At 39.3% G+C, this 21000-nt stretch overlaps 1 pseudogene; it reads left to right on the forward strand.

Annotated features, from left to right (window-relative positions):
• The first annotated feature begins 4412 nt into the window (after positions 1-4412).
• Positions 4413-6099, forward strand: LOC148571591 (uncharacterized; annotated as a pseudogene).
• The last annotated feature ends 14901 nt before the right edge of the window (positions 6100-21000 follow it).

Below are 21000 nucleotides of genomic sequence, written 5' to 3' on the forward strand. Positions count from 1 at the left end.
GCCTTGAAGGGTGAAGATTGAGCAAAGCATTGTTGAAAGTTCATGGAATGGACGGCTTGCATGTAGAGATGGATGATGACAAGGATCACTCCCTCATTGGTCATGTGGTTCGGCCTCCTAGGTGTAAACCATGCAGATTTTGTTTCCAAGAGAGCACAGTTCCCTAAGCACATGTGACTCCCTTTTTCATCTTGTGATAACCGTGCATGCCTTCAAATTTCACCATTCCTATCCATGTGAACCAAAAAATAGTGAGCTTAATCATTCAATTCAATACGGTGGTGGTGTAATATATATATATATATAAAGAAAATGTTGCTATGTGTTCCTCATTTATGAATCATGGGCTGCCTCCCATGGAGCGTGATGAGCGGATAATTTATACGCTTTTTGGCATTGTTTTTTGGTAGTTTTTAATATGTTTTAGTTGCTTTTTACTATATTTTTATTAGTTTTTAAATAAAAATCATATTTCTAGACTTTACTATGAGTTTTTGTATTTTTAGGTATTTTCTGGCTGAAGTTGAGGGACTTGAGCAAAAATCTGATTCAGAGGCTGAAAAAAGACTGCAGATGCTGTTGGATTCTGACCTTCCTGCACTAGAAATGAATTTTCTGGAGCTACAAAAGCCCAATTGACGCGCTCTCAATTGCGTTGGAAATTAGACATCCTGGGCTTTCCAGCAATATATAATAGTCCATACTTGGCCCGAGTTTTCATAACGCAAACTGGCGTTTAAACGCCAACTTTCTACCCTTTTCTGGCGTTATACGCCAGAACTGGCATAAAAACTGGAGTTAAATGCCCAAACTGGCACCAAAGTTGGCGTTTAACTCCAAGAAAAGCCTCTACATGTGAAAGCTTCAATTCTCAGCCCAAGCACACACCAAGTGGGCCCCGGAAGTGGATTTCTGCACTATCTATCTTAGCTTACTCATTTTCTGTAAACCTAGGTTACTGGTTCATTATAAAAACCACTTTTAGTGATTCATTTTATACATTATGACATTTTTACATCTGAATTTTGTATCTTCTATGGCATGAGTCTCTAAACTCCATGGTTGGGGGTGAGGAGCTCTGCTATGTTTCGATAGATTAATGCAACTATTACTATTTCTCATTCAATCACGCTTGTTTCTATTCTAAGATATTCATTCGCACTTCAACATGATGAATGTGATGATCCGTGACACTCATCACCATTCTCAACCTATGAACGCGTGCCTGACAACCACTTCCGTTCTACCTTAGATTGAATGTATATCTCTTGGGTACCTGGTTCACGAGTTTGTCTGCCTCTCCTGACAACAGAGCATTCAAATCCGTGAGATTAGAGTCTTCGTGGTATAAGCTAGAATCAATTGGAAGCATTCCTGAGATCCGGAAAGTCTAAACCTTGTCTGTGGTATTCCGAGTAGGATCCGGGAAGGGATGACTGTGATGAGCTTCAAACTCATGAATGCTGGGCGCAGTGACAGTGTGCAAAAGGATCAATGGATCCTATTCCAACATTAGTGAGAACCGACAGATGATTAGCCATGTACATGGACCCTTTTCACTGAGAGGACGGCTGGTAGCCATTGACAACAGTGATCCACCAACATACAGTTTGCCATGGAAGGAGACCTGCGTGCGTGAAGAAGAAGACAGTAGGAAAGCAAAAATTCAGAACACAGAGCATCTCCAAAACCTCAACCTGTTCTCCATAACTGCATAACAAGTATCATTTAATCCATGCTCTTTTACTTATTCCAATTAAAACTGAGAATTATTGTTGCTATCCTGACTAAGAGTTACAAGATAACCATAGCTTGCTTCAAGCCGACAATCTCCGTGGGATCGACCCTTACTCACGTAAGGTATTACTTGGACGACCCAGTACACTTGCTGGTCAGCTGCACGGAGTTGTGTGAAAAGTGTGCGATCACGATTCTGTTAACCAAGTTTTTGGCGCCGTTGCTGGGGATTGTTCGAGTTTGGACAACTGACGGTTTATTTTGTTGCTTAGATTAGGAAAAAAATTTATCTTTTTGGTTTAGAGTCTTCTATTATTGTTTTTGGGTTAAAATTTTAGAATCCTTATTTTCTTTTTCTAAATTATTTTCGAATTTTTTTTAAAAAACCAATAACTTCATAATTTAGTCTTCTGTTTGAGTTTAGTTTCATGTTTTAAGTTTTGTGTCGATTGCATGTTCTTATTTTTCTTTCAATTTATCGAATTACATGTTCTTAATTCCTTATTGATCTTCAAATTGTTCTTGATAATTTTCCTTATTTGATCCTTAAAATTTCTTGTTTGATATTTGTTGCTATTTATCTTATACATTTTTGAATTATTAGTATCTAAAATACAAAAAATTTTAAGTTCGGTGTCCTTTGTGTTTCTATTTTCTTAAAAATTTTTAAAAATTTATTTTTGGTGTTCATCTTGACACTTAAAGTTTTCCTGTTAGCTTTCTTCGTTTTGATCTGAAAATCTCAAGTTTGGTGTCATCTTATTGTTTTTCTCTTCTCTTATTAAATTCAAAAAAAAATTATTTCAGATTTTTATTTTAAAATTGCTATTTTATCTTATCTTAGTTCTGAAATTTAAAAATTCAAAATCCTTTTCAAAAATCCTATTCAAAGTTTTTTCAAATCTTCTTAATTAAGTAATTATTTTAGTTTTCGAAATTTATATTTTAATTTCTAATTATTTTATTTTATCTTATTTTTATTTACTCGGTTTGTTTTTAATTAAATAAAATAAAAATATAAATATAAATATACTTTATTTACAATTCACATCAATTCCCTTTTCTCCATCATGGACTTAGGTGGAAATGAACAGTCCAGAATGACTCTGGGGTCATATGCTAACCACATTACTGCTGCATACGAGAGTTGTATCTGTATACCTCCCATCAAAGCAAGCAGTTTTGAGCTAAATCCTCAGCTCATTATCATGGTACATCAAAATTGCCAGTATTTCGGTCTTCCATAGGAAGAACCTATTGAGTTTCTGGCACAATTTTTACAAATTGCTGACACAGTACGTGATAAAGAAATGGATCAGGATGTCTACAGATTATTACTGTTTTCATTTGCTATAAAAGATCAAGCTAAGAGGTAGTTAAATAACCAACCCACAGTAAGCATAAGAACATGGAAACAGTTATCAAACAAATTCCTGAATCAATATTATCCTCCAAAAAGGATGACACAGCTAAGGCTGGACATCCAAGGCTTTAAATAAGAGGATAATGAATCTCTTTACAATGCCTGGGAGAGGTACAGAGGGATGCTAAGGAAATGCCCCTCTGAAATGTTTTCAGAGTGGGTGCAGTTAGACATCTTTTACTATGGGCTTACAAAAAAAGCTCAAATATCTCTAGATCACTCAGCTGGTGGATCTATACACATGAGAAAGACAATTGAAGAGGCTCAAGAGCTCATTGATACAGTTGCTAGAAATCAGCATCTGTACTTAAGCAGTGAGTCCTCCCTAAAAGAAGAGGCTAAAGCAGTATCCACTAAACTTAGTCCTCAAGAACAACTTACTGAACTCAATTAGCAATTGCTTATTATAATAAAAGAGTTTGCAGAATTCAAGGAGATGCTCCAAGACACTAAAATTGCTAATCAAAATGTGGAAGCACAATTGGATCAGACAAGACAGCAACTATTTAACCAGATAACAGAAGAATGCCAAGTTGTTCAATTAAGGAGTGGGAAGACATTAAATGTCTCAACTCAAGGCAGCAGAAAGCCAAGAAAGGAACAACTGACAGAGGATGAGCAGACCACTACCCAAAATCCCTCTGAGGAGAGTAAGAGCCCAAAGAGGAATGATTCTGCCGTTCAAACGCCAGAAAAGGGTGAAAAACTGGCGTTAAACGCCCAATCCATGTCCAGTTCTGGCGTTCAAACGCCAGGAAAGGGTAGGAATATTGCGTTAAATGCCCAATCCATGTCCAGTTCTGGCGTTCAAACACCAGAAAAGGGTAGGAATCTGGCGTTAAACGCCGATCCATCTCCCTATCTTGGCATTCAAACACCAATGAGGGATCAGACACCTGCAAGTGCTGATAATAACTCCCTCAAGAAGGCTTCTCAACCTGCCTCTGTAGAAAATAAACCTGCAACAACTAAGGTTGAAGAATATAAAGCCAAGATGCCTTATCCTCATAAACTCCGCCAAGCAGAACAGGATAAACAATTTGCCTACTTTGCAGACTATCTCAGGACTCTTGAAATAAAGATTCCGTTTGTAGAGGCACTTGAGCAAATACCCTCTTATGCTAAGTGCATGAAAGACATCTTAAGTCATAAGAAGGATTGGAGAGAAACTGAAAAAGTTTTTCTCACTGAAGAATGCAGTGCAGTCATTCTAACAAGCTTACCAGAAAAGCTTAAGGATCCCGGAAGCTTTATGATACCATGCACATTAGAGGGTACTTGTACCAAGACAGTTCTATGTGACCTTGGGACAAGTATCAATCTAATCCCTGCATCCACTATCAGAAAGCTTGGCTTGACTGAAGAGGTCAAACCAACCCGAATATGTCTTCAACTTGCTGATGGCTCCATTAAATATCCATCAGGCCTAATTGAGGACATGATTGTCAAGGTTGGGCTATTTGTCTTTCCCACTGACTTTGTAGTGCTGGAAATGGAGGAGCACAATAGTGCAACTCTCATTCTAGGAAGACCCTTCCTAGCAACTGGACGAACTCTCATTGATGTCCAAAAAGGGGAAGTGACCCTGAGAGTCAATGAAGATGAGTTCAAGTTAAATGCTGTCAAAGCTATGCAGCATCCAGACACATCAAATGATTGCATGAGCATTGATATTATTGACTCCTTGGTGGAAGAGATTAATATGACTGAGAGTCTCGAATCAGAGCTAGAGAACATCTTTAAAGATGTTCAGCCTGATCTGGAGGAACCAAAGAAAACAGAAAAGCCTCTGAAAATTCCTCAGGAAGAGGATAAGCCTCCTAAACTCGAGCTCAAACCACTACCACCGTCTCTGAAATATGCATTTCTGGGAGAGGATGGCACTTTTCCTGTGATCATAAGCTCTGCCCTAGAGCCACAGGAAGAGAAAGCACTACTTCAGGTGCTAAGGACACACAAGACAGCTCTTGGGTGGTCCATAAGTGACCTTAAGGGAATCAGCCCAGCCATATGCATGCACAAGATCCTATTAGAGGATGATTCTAAGCCAGTGGTCCAACCACAAAGGTGGCTGAATCCAGCAATGAAGGAAGTGGTATAGAAAGAGGTCACTAAATTACTAGAGGCTGGGATTATTTATCCTATTTCTGATAGCCCCTGGGTAAGCCCTATCCAAGTTGTACCCAAAAAGGGAGGCATGACAGTGGTTCATAATGAAAAGAATGAACTGGTTCCTACAAGAACAGTTATAGGGTGGCGTATGTGTATTGACTACAGAAGGCTCAATACAGCCACCAGAAAGGATCATTTTCCTTTACCATTCATAGACCAGATGCTAGAAAGACTAGCAGGTCATGATTATTACGGCTTTTTGGATGGCTATTCAGGTTATAACCAAATTGCAGTAGATCCTCAGGATCAAGAGAAAACAGCATTCACATGTCCATCTGGAGTATTTGCCTACAGAAAGATGCCTTTTGGTCTGTGTAATGCACCTGCAACCTTTCAGAGATGCATGCTCTCTATTTTCTCTGATATGGTGGAAAAATTTCTGGAAGTCTTCATGGATGACTTCTCAGTATTTGGAGACTCATTCAGCTCCTGTCTTGATCATCTAGCACTTGTTCTGAAAAGGTGCCAAGAGACTAACTTGGTTTTAAACTGGGAAAAATGTCACTTTATGGTGACTGAAGGAATTGTCCTTGGGCATAAAATTTCGAACAAAGGAATAGAGGTGAATCAAGCTAAAGTAGAGGTAATTGAAAAATTACCACCACCTACCAATGTTAAGGCAATCAGAAGCTTTCTGGGACATGCAGGATTCTATAGGAGGTTTCTAAAGGATTTTTCAAAAATTGCAAAACCTCTGAGCAATCTGCTAGCTGCTGACACGCCATTTGTCTTTGACACGGAGTGTCTGCAGGCTTTTGAAACTCTGAAAGCTAAGCTGGTTATAGCACCAGTTATTTCTACACCAGACTAGACATTACCATTTGAACTAATGTGTGATGCCAGTGACTATGCTATTGGTGCAGTATTAGGAGAAAGGCATAACAAGCTTCTGCACGTCATTCACTATGCCAGCCGTGTTTTAAATGACGCACAGAAGAATTACACAACCACAGAAAAAGAACTGCTTGTAGTGGTTTATGCCATTGACAAGTTTAGATCCTATTTAGTGGGATCAAAAGTGATTGTATACACTGACCATGCTGCTCTTAAATATCTACTCACAAAGCAGGATTCAAAACCCAGGCTCATAAGATGGGTGTTGCTTTTGTAAGAGTTTGATATAGAAATAAGAGACAAAAAAGGGACAGAGAACCAGGTAGCTGATCACCTGTCCCGGATAGAACCAGTAGCAGAGGCGTTCCTCCCTCCTATTGAGATCTCTGAAACCTTTCTGGATGAGCAACTCTTTGCCATTCAGGAAGTACCATGGTTTGTAGACATTGCAAACTATAAAGCTGTGAGATTTATACCCAAAGAGTATAGTAGATAGCAAACGAAAAAATTAATTTCTGATGCAAAGTACTACTTGTGGGATGAACCATATCTTTTCAAGAGATGTGCAGACGGAATGATCCGCAGATGCGTGCCTAGAGAAGAGGCATAGAAGATCCTATGGCACATACATGGATCACAATATGGAGGACATTCCGGAGGTGAGCAAACAGCCACAAAATTTCTCCAATGTGGCTTCTACTGGCCTACCCTCTATAGAGACTCCCGAGAGTTTGTACGTAATAGTGACAGTTGCCAGAGAGCTGGTAATCTGCCTCATGGTTACGCCATGCCTCAGCAAGGGATCTTAGAGATTGAGTTGTTTGATGTATGGGGTATTGACTTCATGGGGCCTTTCCCACCATTATACTCAAACACTTACATTCTGGTGGCCGTAGACTATGTATCCAAATGGGTAGAGGCAATTGCCACACCCACTAATGATACTAAGACAGTGCTGAAGTTCGTCCAGAAGCATATCTTCAGCAGATTTGGTGTCCCTAGAATACTAATCAGTGATTGAGGGACTTATTTCTGTAATAAACAGCTTGACTCTGCTCTGATCCGATATGGAATTAACCACAAAGTGGCAACTCCATATCATCCACAGAAAAATGGGCAGGCTGAAGTCTCAAATAGAGAACTAAAAAGAATCCTGGAACGGACTGTAAGTACCCGTAGAAAGGATTGGGCAAGAAGTCTGGATGATGCTCTATGGGCATACAGAACTGCATTCAAAACTCCTATAGGGACCTCTCCATACCAGCTTGTGTATGGAAAAGCCTGTCACCTGCCAGTGGAACTGGAACACAAGGCCTACTGGGCAACCAGATTCCTAAATCTTGATGCCAAGTTAGTTGGAGAGAAAAGATTGCTCCAGTTGAATGAGCTAGAGGAATTCAGACTCAATGCTTTCGAAAATGCAAAAATTTACAAGGAGAAAGCAAAAAGGTGGCATGACAAGAAACTGTCATCCAGTGTCTTTGAGCCAGGATAGAAGGTTCTGCTGTTTAACTCTAGGCTCAGATTATTCCCTGGGAAATTAAAATCCCAGTGGAGGGGACCATATGTGATTACAAGTGTATCACCATATAGATATGTAGAGCTTCAGGATATTGACTGTGACAAAAAGTTCATTATTAATGGACAGAGAGTAAAGCATTATCTTGAAAGCAATGTTGAGCAAGAATGCTCCAAACTGAGAGTAGATTAAAGCTTAGTAAAGTCCATCTAAAGACAATAAAGAAGCGCTTGTTGGGAGGCAACTCAATGTTATTTAACTATATTTATTTGTTTTCCATTGTCATTCTATGTTTTCTTTAGGTTGATGATCATGTGAAGTCCCAAAAATAACTGAAAAATCAAAAACAGAATGAAAAATAGCATTAAAAATAGCACACCCTAGAGGAGGAGCTTACTGGCATTTAAACGCCAGAAAAGAGCAACAAGCTGGCGTTTAACGCCAGAAAAGGGCAACAAGCTGGCGTTTAAATGCCAGAAAAGGAAGAAAAGCTGGCGTTAAACGCCAGAAATGGGCAGCAACCTGGCGTTTAACGCAGGATCGGCACTGCAAGGGGCATCTACACGCCAAAATGGTGCAGGGATGAGAAATTCTTGACACCTCAGGATCTGTGGACCCCACAGGATCCCCACCTACCCTACCTCTTCTTCTCTCCTCTTCACACCTTTCCATAACACTCTCCCACAAAATAACCTCCACCAATCACCTCTATTTCCCTCCCAAACCCAACCCCTATTACAAGAGCTCCATCTCTATCTTCTCCATTTTCTTTTTCTTCTACTCCCTTCTTTCTTCTTTTGCTCGAGGATGAGCAAACCTTCTAAGTTTGGTGTGGTAAAAGCGTTGCTTTTTGTTTTTCCATAACCATTTACGGCACCTAAGGCCAGAGAAACCTCTAGAAAGAGGAAAGGGAAGGCAAAAGCTTCCACCTCCGAGTCATGGGAGATGGAGAGATTCATCTCAAAGGTCCATCAAGACTACTTCTATGAAGTTGTGGCCAAGAAGAAGATGATTCCTGAGGTCCCTTTAATACTCAAAATTAGGAGATTTGAGTTCCAATATGGAGCAACAAAGAATGGAGCACCAAGAGCACTCCATTATTCTCCATGAAATTAGAGAGGACCAAACAGCCATGAGGGAAGAGCAACAAAGGCAAGCAAGAGACATTGAGGAGCTCAAGCACTCCATAAGATCTTCAAGAGGAAGAACTAGCCGCCATCACTAAGGTGGACCCGTTCTTTAATTTTCTTGCTCTTTATTTTCTGTTTTTCGAAAATTATGCTTTATGTTCTATCTATATTTGTGTCTTTATTACATGATCATTAGTGTCTTAGTGTCTATGCCTTAAATCTATGAATGTCCTATGAATCATTCACCCTCCTTAAATGAAAAATGTTTTATGAAAAAGAAAAAGAAGTACATGAATTTTGAATTTTAAAATAGTTTAATTATTTTGATGTGGTGGCAATACTTTTTGGTTTTCTGAATGAATGCTTTGAACAGTGCATATTTTTGAATTTGTTGTTTATGAATGTTAAAATTGTTGGCTCTTGAAAGAATGATGAAAAAGGAGAAATGTTAGTTGATAATCTGAAAAATCATAAAATTGATTCTTGAAGTGAGAAAAAGCAGTGAAAAGCTTGCGAAAAAAAATGGCAAAAAAAAAAAAAGAAAAAGAAAAAGCAAGCAGAAAAAGCCAATAGCCCTTTAAACCAACAGGCAAGGGTAAAATAAAATGGATCCAAGGCTTTGAGCATCAGTGGATAGGAGGGCCCACAGGAATAAAATCCTGGCCTAATCGGCTAAACCAAGTTGTCCCTAACCATGTGCTTGTAGCGTGAAGGTGTCAAGTGAAAAGTGTGAAAAGTGTGCGATCACGATTCCGTGTACCAGAGCGCTCTTTTATTGTCACTAGTTTAACATTGGTCCCTTGTTAGGGTGGCTGATGATTGTGGTGTCTCAGTTTGTCCCCTCTCACTGTGATCCTTCTTCCAGTGTGTTGATGGTCAATCTCCACATGCTCCAGTGAGAGTATCTTGTTGACGGTGTAGTAATCATCAGTTTGTGGATCTGTTTCCAACTGCTGGTAGATCAATCTTACTCTGTCCCCTTTTGAGAATCCTTTAGTTGGTATCTTTTGTTCTTCCACCCCTTTGGAGTTCTTTTCTTGTTCTTCTTTTCTTTGTTTGGTGGCTCTTCTGTCTTTACATTAGATTTATTGTCAGGAACTTCCTTCCCACAGATCAAATCTTCAATCTCTTTCTGTTTTCTCTTTTTAGCCTTCTCATGTTCCTTAACCTCTTTTCCTTCTCCACTGTCCATCTCTTGATTCACAGGTGAGCTGAGGAGTGTCTCCTTGGCTTTTTCTTTCCAATGTATATTTTCTTCTTCAACCCTCATGCAGCTTTTCTCTTCAACAGTATGCTGTATTTCTTGGAAGATATTTATAGTGATCTTCTCATCATTTACTCTCAAAGTCATTTCTCCAGGAAAGGTCTTCCCAATATAATAGAGTCATTCCCCTCTTCACCTAAGTCTAGGATTACAAAGTCTGCTGGAAATATAAATTTTCCCACTCTGACCAAGAGATTTTCAATCACCCCCTTGGGAATTACCAGAGATCTATCCACTAGCTCTAATGACATCTGTGTAGGCTTCACTTTTTCTATAGATAGCCTTCTCATCATGGACAGAGGCATGAGGTTAATACTAGATCCTAAATCACATAGTGCCTTGTCAATGATTGTGTCACCAATGGTACAAGGCAAGAAGAAGCTCCCAGGGTCTTTGGGCTTTGGTGGGATGCCTTCTTGGATCATTGCACTGCATTCTTGTGTCAAGATCACTGTTTCTTTTTCATTCTAGCTCCTCTTCTTTTTGATAAGCTCCTTTAGAAATTTTGCATACAGAGGCATTTGTTCTAAGGCTTCAGCAAGTGGGATGTTGATTTCCTACTTCTTGAAAACTTCTAAAAACTTTGGGAACTGTTATTCCTTGATCACCTTGTTGAACCTTTGAGGATATGGAATGGAGGGAGTGTATGGCTTCACTTTTTTCCTCTGTTCTTGTAAATGTTCCTCAATAGCCTGCTTTCCTTTCTTTAAAACTTGTGGCTGTTCCTCTTTCTCCTTTAGCTCCTCTTGGTCTTGATTGTCTTTGAGTGTTACTTCTTCCTTGCTGCTAGCCTTATCATTCTCAGTTGGCTTCTTGGTAGTCTCTTTGTCATTTACCAAGGTTCTTCCACTCCTTAATTGGATTGCTTTGCATTCTTCTTTAGGATTGGGAATGGTATAACTTGGTAGTGCATTAGGTGCTCTTTCAGCCACTGCTTGCTTGGACAACTGGCCAATCTGCCTTTCCAAATTCCTCATTGAATCTTCATGGTTCTTGTTAGCCAATTCTTGATGCTTGATCATCTTCTCCATCAATATCTCCAAGTTGGAGATCCTTTGAGATTCTTGGGGTGGTTGTGGTTGATTATGGGATGTTGAGGGTGAATGATAGTTGTTTTGGTTAGTGGATGGGTTGTTGGGTGGATAGTAGTTGGATTGGGGTTGATTGTTTTGTGGTTTTCTGTATTGGTTTTAGTTAGTGTTTGGATGGTTTTGATGGTTTGTGTTTCTGAAGTTGTTTTGGTTTGAATTTCTTTGCCAAGGTTGCTGGTTTTAGTTCTCTCCCCATTTCAGATTGGGGTGGTTTCTCCAGGATGAGTTGTAAGTGTCTCCATGGAAGTCAGTTGATCCAGAACCTTGATTATGCATGTACTACACTTGTTCAGGTTACTGCTCCTCATAACTTTCCTCCTGCTCTCCCCACACCACTGATGGTTGGTTAGTTGTGCTCACTACTGCAAGTTGCAATCTATCCATCCTCTTTGACATTGTTTCGATTTGCTGTTGGAGCTGCTGGTGCATGAGTTTGTTCTGAGTCAATATGGTATCAACTTCTTCAAGCTCAAATACACCTTTCTTTGGAGCTGCTTGCCTTTCAGATGAGTAAAAGTACTCATTGTTGGACACCATATCTATAAGATCATATGCCTCTTGAGCAGTTTTCATCATTTGCAAAGATCTTCCTGATGAATAATCCAAAGCTTTCCTTGAAGGTAAGGACAAGCCTTCATAGAAATTCTGCAACTCCACCCATTCACTGAACATTCCTTCTGGACATCTTCTGATTAGAGCTTTATACCTCTCCCAAGCTTCATACAATGACTCTCCTTCTTGCTGTCTGAAGGTTTGCACATCAGTTTTTAGCTTAATGATTCTTTGATGTGGATAGAACTTGGCTAGAAATTTGCTAACCAAATCATCCCAGCTGGTAATGCTTTCTTTAGGAAAGGTTTCTAACTATTGTGTGGCTTTGTCTCTCAGTTAAAATGGGAATAAAAGAAGCTTGTAGATGTCAGGGTGGACTCCATTGGTTTTAACAGTGTCATAGATTCTCAAAAATACAGATAGGTGTTGCTTTGGATCTTCAGCAGCACTACCTCCATATTGACAATTGTTTTGAACCAGGGTAATCAATTGAGGCTTGAGTTCGAAGTTATTGGCATTGACATTGGGGGTTAGGATGCTACTCCCACAATTTTTTGGGTTGGGGATAGTGTAGGAAGCTAAGACTCTTCTCTAAGGCTGGCTATTGTTGTTTGCCACACCATCAGTGTGATTTGGGGTGTCATCATCCATCACTTGATCCTCCCCTTCTGATTCCTCTTCACCAATAACTCCTTTCTCTCTTGCTTCTCTTCTCAATCTTCAGAGGGTTCTCTTGTCAAGGTTAAAAGATGTGGATTCACCTCTTCTTCCTCTTGACATAAAGCATAAAACCATAAACCAAAATCAATTCACCCTACTGATAGAGTGAGGTGAATGTTAGCTTAAACAAAAACTCAAACAGTTAGTGTGCTTAGTAAAAATAAAAAGAAAATGCTTAATCTAAATTATCACCCTACTTAATCATTGTCAGTCTAAATCAATCCCCAGCAATGGTGCTAAAAACTTGATGAGGGAAAAATGATTCCACACAAAACTCACCAGCAAGTGTACCGGGTCGCATCAAGTAGTAATAACTCACAAGAGTGAGGTCGATCCCACAGGGATTGATGGATTGAGAAATTTTAGTTAGGTGATGAATTTAGTTAAGCGAATATTTGATGATTTGAGTGAAACTTGATCAACATAAGCTAAATTGCAAGTAAATAAAAGGAAGAGGGTAAATTAACTAAATCTTAAAGTGCAGAAGAAGTAAATTGCAGAAACATAAATAACAAGAAAGTAAAAGAGCTGAAACTTAAATTGCAAGAAAAGTAAATGACTGAAACTTAAAGTGTAAGAAACTTAAATTGCTGAATCTAAATTGCTGGAAAATTTAAATTGCTCGAAGAATAAAGGGGATTTGGGTACTGGAATTTAGAATTGAACTAGAAAATGTAAATTGAAGTAATCAGAGAGCTATGAGATGAAGAGATTCAACTCAGTAGCCAAACAGAAATGAAAAATTGCTTGAAGAAACAAATAGCAAGAAAACTTAGCTCAATTATGAAATTCTAAAAGAGAAATTGAAGATCGAAGAAGAGCAATGAGATTAGAAAGCAGCTTTAGATCTCAATCACTCCCTTGATCAAAACAGAAAATAAATTGCAGAAGAACTGAAAATGAAAACAGAAAAGAAGATTTAGATCCAATTCTCCAATCTCAGAACTATATGAAATAAAAGCAAAGATGATTCTCAGATCAAGAAATTTAATGGAATTCTTCAATCTCAATTCAAAAACCCAAAACAGAAAGCAGAAGTTGCAGAAGCAAGAACAAACAGAAAGAAAACTAGATCTAATCCTCAAATCCCAAATTCCAAACAAATGAAAATTAAAAGTGAGAAAACTAAAATGAGCTAAAAGTCTTCTTTTCTCAAATCAAATTAAATCCTATTTATACACTTTCTATTTTTGTCTTCAAAGCTTGGAGTGGGCCTTTGACTTTTGGATTTGAAGAAAAGTGAATCCGGGTGGCTTTGGTTGAAATTGGGTTGGAGGCATGCTTCAGTGGAGCGCTTCGTTGGGTTTAGTGAACGTGGCGTTCATCTTGTGACTCCTCACATTTGCAAATTGCTTCTTGCCTATAGCGTTTCCTTTGTGAACGGCACGTTCACTTCTCCAACGCTGCTTGTGTTGCTTGGTTGTGTGCCTTTCTTCCTTGGCTCAAGGGTCACGAAAAAGTTCACAAAGGTGAACGCTGCATTTGAAATTTCGGGCGCTACCCTTGTTGCTTTGATACTGTGCCTTGCTTCCTCGCTCAAGGGTCACGAAAACGTTAGCTATAGTGAACATAGCATTCACTTTGCTGAATGTGGCTTCTTGGCATGCTGCACCATTTGGTGCGTCTTGGCTTCATTGAGCTCTCCGTTTGCAATTTTGAGCGCTAGCCTTTACTCCCTTTTGTACGCAACACTTTAATGTCATGGGCCACGCTTTTTAAAGCGTGGCCTAAGGTCCAAAGTGCGCTCAAACTTCAAAGTGTGCCCCCCTCTGTTTGGGCTTCTTTTCCTTTATCTTTTTACCTATCATCAACCAAACAAATACATCAAAGTCTCACCAAAATCACAAGATCTTGCATCATTTATAAAATCAATTAATTCTAGCATAAAACCTATGATTTTGTGTAAAATAAATGATGTTTGATTCATTCAACATAATCATGAAAATCCACTCCAATCACTTACTTATTGTGCAAGAAAGTGCATAAAACCTAATGAAACTAATGAAAAATGCTTGTAAAACTAGCATAAGATGACTTGTCATCACCTTGCTCTTGCCTTTTGGTTTAAAGAGCTATTGGCTTTTTCTTTCTTTTTCTGCTTGCTTTTATTTTTTTTTCTGCCATTTTCTTTCTCTTTTTCTTTTCTTTTTGCTTCTTTTTCTTGCTTCAAGAATCAATTGTTGAATTTTTCAGATTACCAATAATATTTCTCCTTTTTCATCATTCTTTCAAGAGCCAACAGTCTTAAGTCCAACATCAAATATGCACTGTTTATTCATGCATTCAGAAAGTAAAAGCAATGCCACCACATCAAAATAATTGAACTATTCTTATGATATAACTCGAAATTCATGTATCTCCCTATTCTTTTTCAAATAAAATTTTCTTTCAAGCAAGGTGAGAGATATATGGAATATTTCATAGCTTTAAGACATAAATAAAGATGATCATGCACTAGAAACAGACAATAAGATAAAATACATGGAAAATAGAAAAATAACATAGGTAATAGGGGATTACGGGAACGGATCCACCTTAGTGACGGCGGCTACTGCTTCCTCTAGAGAATCCAATGGAGCGCTTGATTTCATCTTTGTCACGCCCTTGTCTCTGTTGCTCTTCCCTTATGGCTCTTTGATCTTCTCTTATTTCATGGAGAATAGTGGTGTGGTCTTGACGTTCCACTCTCAGTTGCTCCACATTTGTGCTTAGTTCCCCTATTGAGGTGTTAAGTTGATCCCAATAGTTTTGGGGAGAAAAGTGCATCCCTTGAGGCATTTCAGGGATTTCTTGTTGAGGTGGCTCTACATGCTCTTGTTGAGGTACATGTGTAGGCTCTCTAGTTTGCTCCATCCTTCTTTTAGTGATGGGCTTGTCCTCTTCAATGGGAATGTCTTCTTCTATGACAATTTCAGCTGAATTGCATAGGTGACATATAAGGTAGGGAAAAGCCAACCTTGCTTTGCCCGAGGGCTTTTCTGCCATCTTGTACAGCTCTTGAGGTATCACCTCATGCACCTCCACCTCACTCCCAAGCATGATGCAGTGAATAATGATGGCTCTGTCAATGGTCACTTCTGACTAATTGCTAGTAGGGATGATAGAATGTTGGATGAATTCTAACCATCCTCTAGCTACAGGCTTGACGTCAAGCCTTCTTAGTTAGATAGGCTTGCCATCAGCATTCTTCTTCCACTGAGCTCCTTCCGCAAAAATGTATGAAAGGACTTGGTCCAGTCTTTGATCAAAATTGAGTCTTCTAGTGTAAGGATCTCCTTGCATTATTGGCAAATAGAGCGCCAACCTTACACTTTCTAGGCTAAAATCTAAGGGTCGCCCTCGGACCATGGTGCTCCAATTTTTGGGGCTTGGCTTCACGCTTGTATCATGATGTTTAGTGACCCATGTATTGGCATAGAACTCTTGCACCATCACGATTCCAACTTCTGGGATAGGACTGGTTAGAACTTCTGATGAGCGGATATTTTATACGCTTTTTGGGGTTAATTTCATATAGTTTTGAGTATGTTTTAGTTAGTTTTTAGTCTATTTTCATTAGTTTTTAGGAAAAATTCATATTTCTGGACTTTACTATGAGTTGTGTATTTTTCTGTAATTTCAGGTATTTTTCTGGCTGAAATTGAAGGAGCTGAGCAAAAAAAATCTTATTCAGGAGCTACAGAACTCCCTGCACTCAAAGTGAATTTTCTGGAGCTACAAAAAAAATCTTATTTTTCTGTTGGATTCTGACCTCCCTGCACTCAAAGTGAATTTTCTGGAGCTACAGAACTCGAAATGGCATGCTTCCAACTGCGTTGGAAAGTAGACATCCAGGGCTTTCCAGCAATATATAATAGTCCATACTTTGCACAAGGATAGACGACGTAAACTGGCGTTCAACGCCAGTTCTCTGCCCAATTCTGGCGTCCAGCGCCAGAATAGGATCAAAAGCTGGAGTTGAACGCCCAAACTGGCACAAAAACTGGCGTTCAACTCCACAAATGGCCTCTGCACGTGAATTGCTTAAATCTCAGCCCAGCACACACCAAGTGGGCCCCATAAGTGGATCTCTGCATCATCCATCATAGTTTACTCATTTTTTGTAAACCTAGGCTACTAGTTTAGTATTTAAACAACTTTTAGAGACTTATTTTGCATCTCATGACATTTTTAGATCTAAACTTTGTACTCTTTGATGGCATGAGTCTCTAAACTCCATTGTTGGGGGTGAGGAGCTCTGCTGTGTCTCGATGAATTAATGCAAGTATTTCTATTTTCTATTCAAACACGCTTGTTCCTATCTAAGATGTTCATTCGCGCTTAACTTTGATGAAGGTGATGATTCGTGACACTCATCACCATTCTCAACCCATGAACGTGTGCCTGACAACCACCTCCGTTCTATATCAGATTGAATGAGTATCTCTTAGATCTCTTAATCAAGAATCTTCGTGGTATGAGCTAGAATTGATGGCGGCATTCATTAGAATCCGGAAAGTCTAAACCTTGTCTATGGTATTCCGAGTAGGATTCAAGGATTGAATGACTGTGATGAGCTTCAAACTCCTGAAGGCTGGGCGTTAGTGACAAACACAAAGGAATCAAGGGATTCTATTCCAACCGGATCGAGAACCAACCGGTGATTAGCCGTGTTGTGACAGAGCGCGTGAGCGTAGTTTTCGCTGGAAGGATGGAAGGTAGCCATTGACAACGGTGATCCACCAACACACAGCTTGCCATAGGAGGACGTGCGTGCGTGAACAAGAAGACAGAGGAAAGCAGAGATTCAGAAGACAAAGCATCTCCAAAACTCCAACATATTCTCCATTACTGCATAACAAGTAACCTTTAATCCATGCTCTCTTGTCTATTTACAATTCAACTGAAAAACATAATTGACTTCCTGACTAAGATTTACAAAATAACCATAGATTGCTTCAATCCAACAATCACTGTGGGATTCGACCCTTACTCACGTAAGGTATTACTTGGACGACCCAGTGCACTTGCTGGTTAGTGGTACGAGTTGTGAAAAGTGTGATTCACAATTTGTGCACCAAGTTTTTGGCGCCGTTGCCGGGGATTGTTCGTGTTTGGACAACTAACGGTTTATTTTGTTGCTTAGATTAGGAAAAATTTCTCTTTTTGTTTAGAGTCTCGTATTATTGTCGTGTTAAAATTTTAGAATCCTTATTTTCTTATTAAACCTTTTTCAAAAATAATTTTTCTATTAAATCCTGTGCCAAACTTTAAGTTTGGTGTTTTCTTGTTGATTTTTCTTAAAATTTTCGAAAATTTATTTTGGTTTTCTAAAAATTTTAAGTTTGGTGTTCTTCCTTCAGGTTCTTGTGTTCTTGTGAGTCTTCAAAGTGTTCTTGAGTTTTTCTTGTGTCTTGATCTTAAAATTTTTAAGTTTGGTGTTCCTTGGTGTTTTCCCTCTAAAATTTTCGAAAATAAGGAGCATTAGATCTAAAAATTTTAAATCTTGTGCTATCTTACTGTTTTTCTCTTTCCTCTTAAAAATCAAAAATATCTTTTCTCTCTATTTTAAAAACAAATTTTCAAAATATATTTCTAAAATTCAGATTTTTATTTCAAAATTTAAAACTTTTTTTTTTCAAAATCATCATATCCTTTTCAAAACTTCCTAACCACTTTCTCTCTCCTCAGTTTTTCGAAAATCTTCAGTCAATTTTTATTTATTTTATCTTAATTTATTTCATTTTCGAAATAAATATATAAATAAATTAATAAAAATATTTTTTCTATTTTACATCATCTCCCTTTCTCCATCATGGACCTAAGCGGAAATGAACAGTCCAGGAGGACTCTGGGGTCATATTCTAACCCCTCTACTACTTCATATGGGAGTAGTATCTGCATACCCTCCATTGGAGTCAGTAGCTTTGAGTTGAATCCTCAGCTCATTATCATGGTGGAGCAAAGTTGCCAGTATTTCGGTCTTCCACAAGAAGAACCTACAGAGTTTCTGGCACAGTTTTTACAAATTACTGACACAGTACATGATAAAGAAATAGATCAGGATGTCTACAGACTATTACTGTTTCCATTTGCTATAAAAGATCAAGCTAAGAGGTGGTTGAATAACCAACCTAAGGCCAGCATAAGGACATGGAAACAGCTGACAGAAAAATCCCTGAATCAATATTTCCCTCCAAAAAGGATGACACAGCTAAGGCTGGACATCCATGGCTTTAAACAAGGAGATAATGAATCTCTTTATGATGCCTGGGAGAGATACAGAGAGATGCTACGAAAATGCCCCTCTGAAATGTTTTCAGAGTGGGTTCAGTTAGACATCTTCTACTATGGGCTTGCAGAAGGAGCCCAGATGTCTCTAGATTACTCAGCTGGTGGATCTATCCACATGAGAAAGACAATTGAAGAGGCTCAAGAGCTCATTGATACAGTTGCCAGGAATCAGCATCTGTACCTAAGCAGCAACCCTTCCATGAATGAAGAGGTTAAAACAGTAACTGCTAAACTCAGTCCTGTAAAACAAGCTGCTGAATTCAATCAGCAATTGGACTTTCTAACAAAGCAGCTAGCCGAATTTAAAGACAGGTTACAAGAGACAAGGATGGCTAATATACATATGGACGAACAGTTTAAGCAAACAAAGCAGCAGCTGTCAAGGCAAATAGCAGAAGAATGCCAAGCAGTTCAACTAAGAAGTGGGAAAACATTAAATACCCCACCTCAAGGCAACAAAAAGCTAAGAAATGAGCAAACCACCCAAAATTCACCTGAGGACAGTAAGAGCCCAGGGAAAAATAATTCTGGTGATAAAACGCCAGAAAATTGGTGGAAGGCTGGCGATGAACGCCCAGACCATGCCCAAAACTGGCGTTCAACGCCAGAAACAAAGCAGGACTGGCATTCAACGCCAGGAATGGGCAAGGATCTGGCGTTGAACGCCCAAAATGGGCAGAATCTGGCGCTGAACGCCCAAAATAGGCACAATTCTGGCGTTCAAACGCCAGGAACAGACAAGGAGTTGGCTTCTCACGTCACTCCAGCTTCGAACTCTGGCACTCAATTGCCAGTGAGGGATAAGACACACACAAGTACTGATGACAGCCCCTCTAAAAAGGCTTCTTCAACCACTTCTGTAGGCAATAAACCTGTAGCAACTAAGGTTGAAGAATATAAAGCCAAGATACCTTATCCTCAAAAACTCCAGAAAGAGGAGCAGGATAAGCAATTTGCTCGCTTTGCAGATTATCTCAGGACTCTTGAAATAAAGATTCCATTTGCAGAAGCACTTGAGCAAATACCTTCTTATGCCAAGTTCATGAAAGAGATCTTGAGTCATAAAAAGGATTGGAGAGAAACAGAAAGAGTTCTCCTTACTGAAGAATGCAGTGCAGTCATTCTGAAGAGCTTTCCTGAAAAGCTTAAAGACCCTGGGAGTTTTCTGATACCATGCATATTAGAAGATAATTGCACCAAGACAGCTTTATGCGATCTTGGGGCAAGCATCAACCTAATACCTGCATCCACTATCAGGAAGCTTGGCTTAACTGAAGAAGTTAAACCAACCCAGATATGTCTCCAACTTGCTGATGGTTCCACTAAATACCCATCAGGCATGATTGAAGACATGATTGTCAGAGTTGGGCCATTCGCCTTTCCCACTGACTTTGTTGTGCTGGAAATGGAGGAGCACAAGAGTGGTACTCTCATTCTAGGAAGACCCTTCCTAGCAACTGGACGATCCCTCATTGACGTCCAACAGGGAGAAATAACCCTGAGAGTCAATGATGATGAGTTCAAGCTGAACGCTGTCAAAGGCATGCAGCATCCAGACACATCAAAAGCCTGCATGAAAGTTGATCTTATTGACTCTTTGGTAGAAGAGATCAACATGGCTAAGAGTCTTGAATCAGAGTTGGAAAACATCTTTAAAGATGTTCAGCCTGATTTAGAAGATTCAGAGGACATGAAAGAGCCTCTGAAATGTTTTCTGGAAGAGGAGAAACCTCCTAAACCAGAGCTCAAGCCATTACCACCATCCTTGAAATATGCATTTCTGGGAGAAGGTGACACTTTTCCAGTGATCATAAGCTCTGCTTTAAATTCACAGGAAGAGGAGGCACTTATTCAAGTGCTAAGGACACACAAGACTGCTCTTGGGTGGTCCATAGGTGACCTTAAGGGCATAAGCCCAGCTAGATGTATGCACAAAATCTTATTGGAGGATAATGCCAAACCAGTGGTGCAACCACAGAGGCGGCTAAATCCAGCCATGAAAGAAGTGGTGCAGAAAGAGGTCACCAAATTACTGGAGGCTGGGATTATTTACCCTATTTCTGATAGCCCCTGGGTGAGCCCTGTTCAAGTCGTCCCAAAAAAGGGAGGCATGACAGTGATTCATAATGAAAAAAATGAACTGGTTCCTACAAGAATAGTTATAGGGTGGCGCATGTGTATTGACTACAGAAGGCTCAATACAGCCACCAGAAAGGATCATTTTCCTTTACCATTTATAGACCAGATGCTAGAAAGACTAGCAGGTCATGATTATTACTGCTTTT

This window comes from Arachis ipaensis, chromosome B3 (genome assembly GCF_059453495.1).
Source record: "Arachis ipaensis isolate K30076 ecotype BB chromosome B3, ASM5945349v1, whole genome shotgun sequence".
Lineage (NCBI taxonomy): Eukaryota > Viridiplantae > Streptophyta > Magnoliopsida > Fabales > Fabaceae > Arachis > Arachis ipaensis.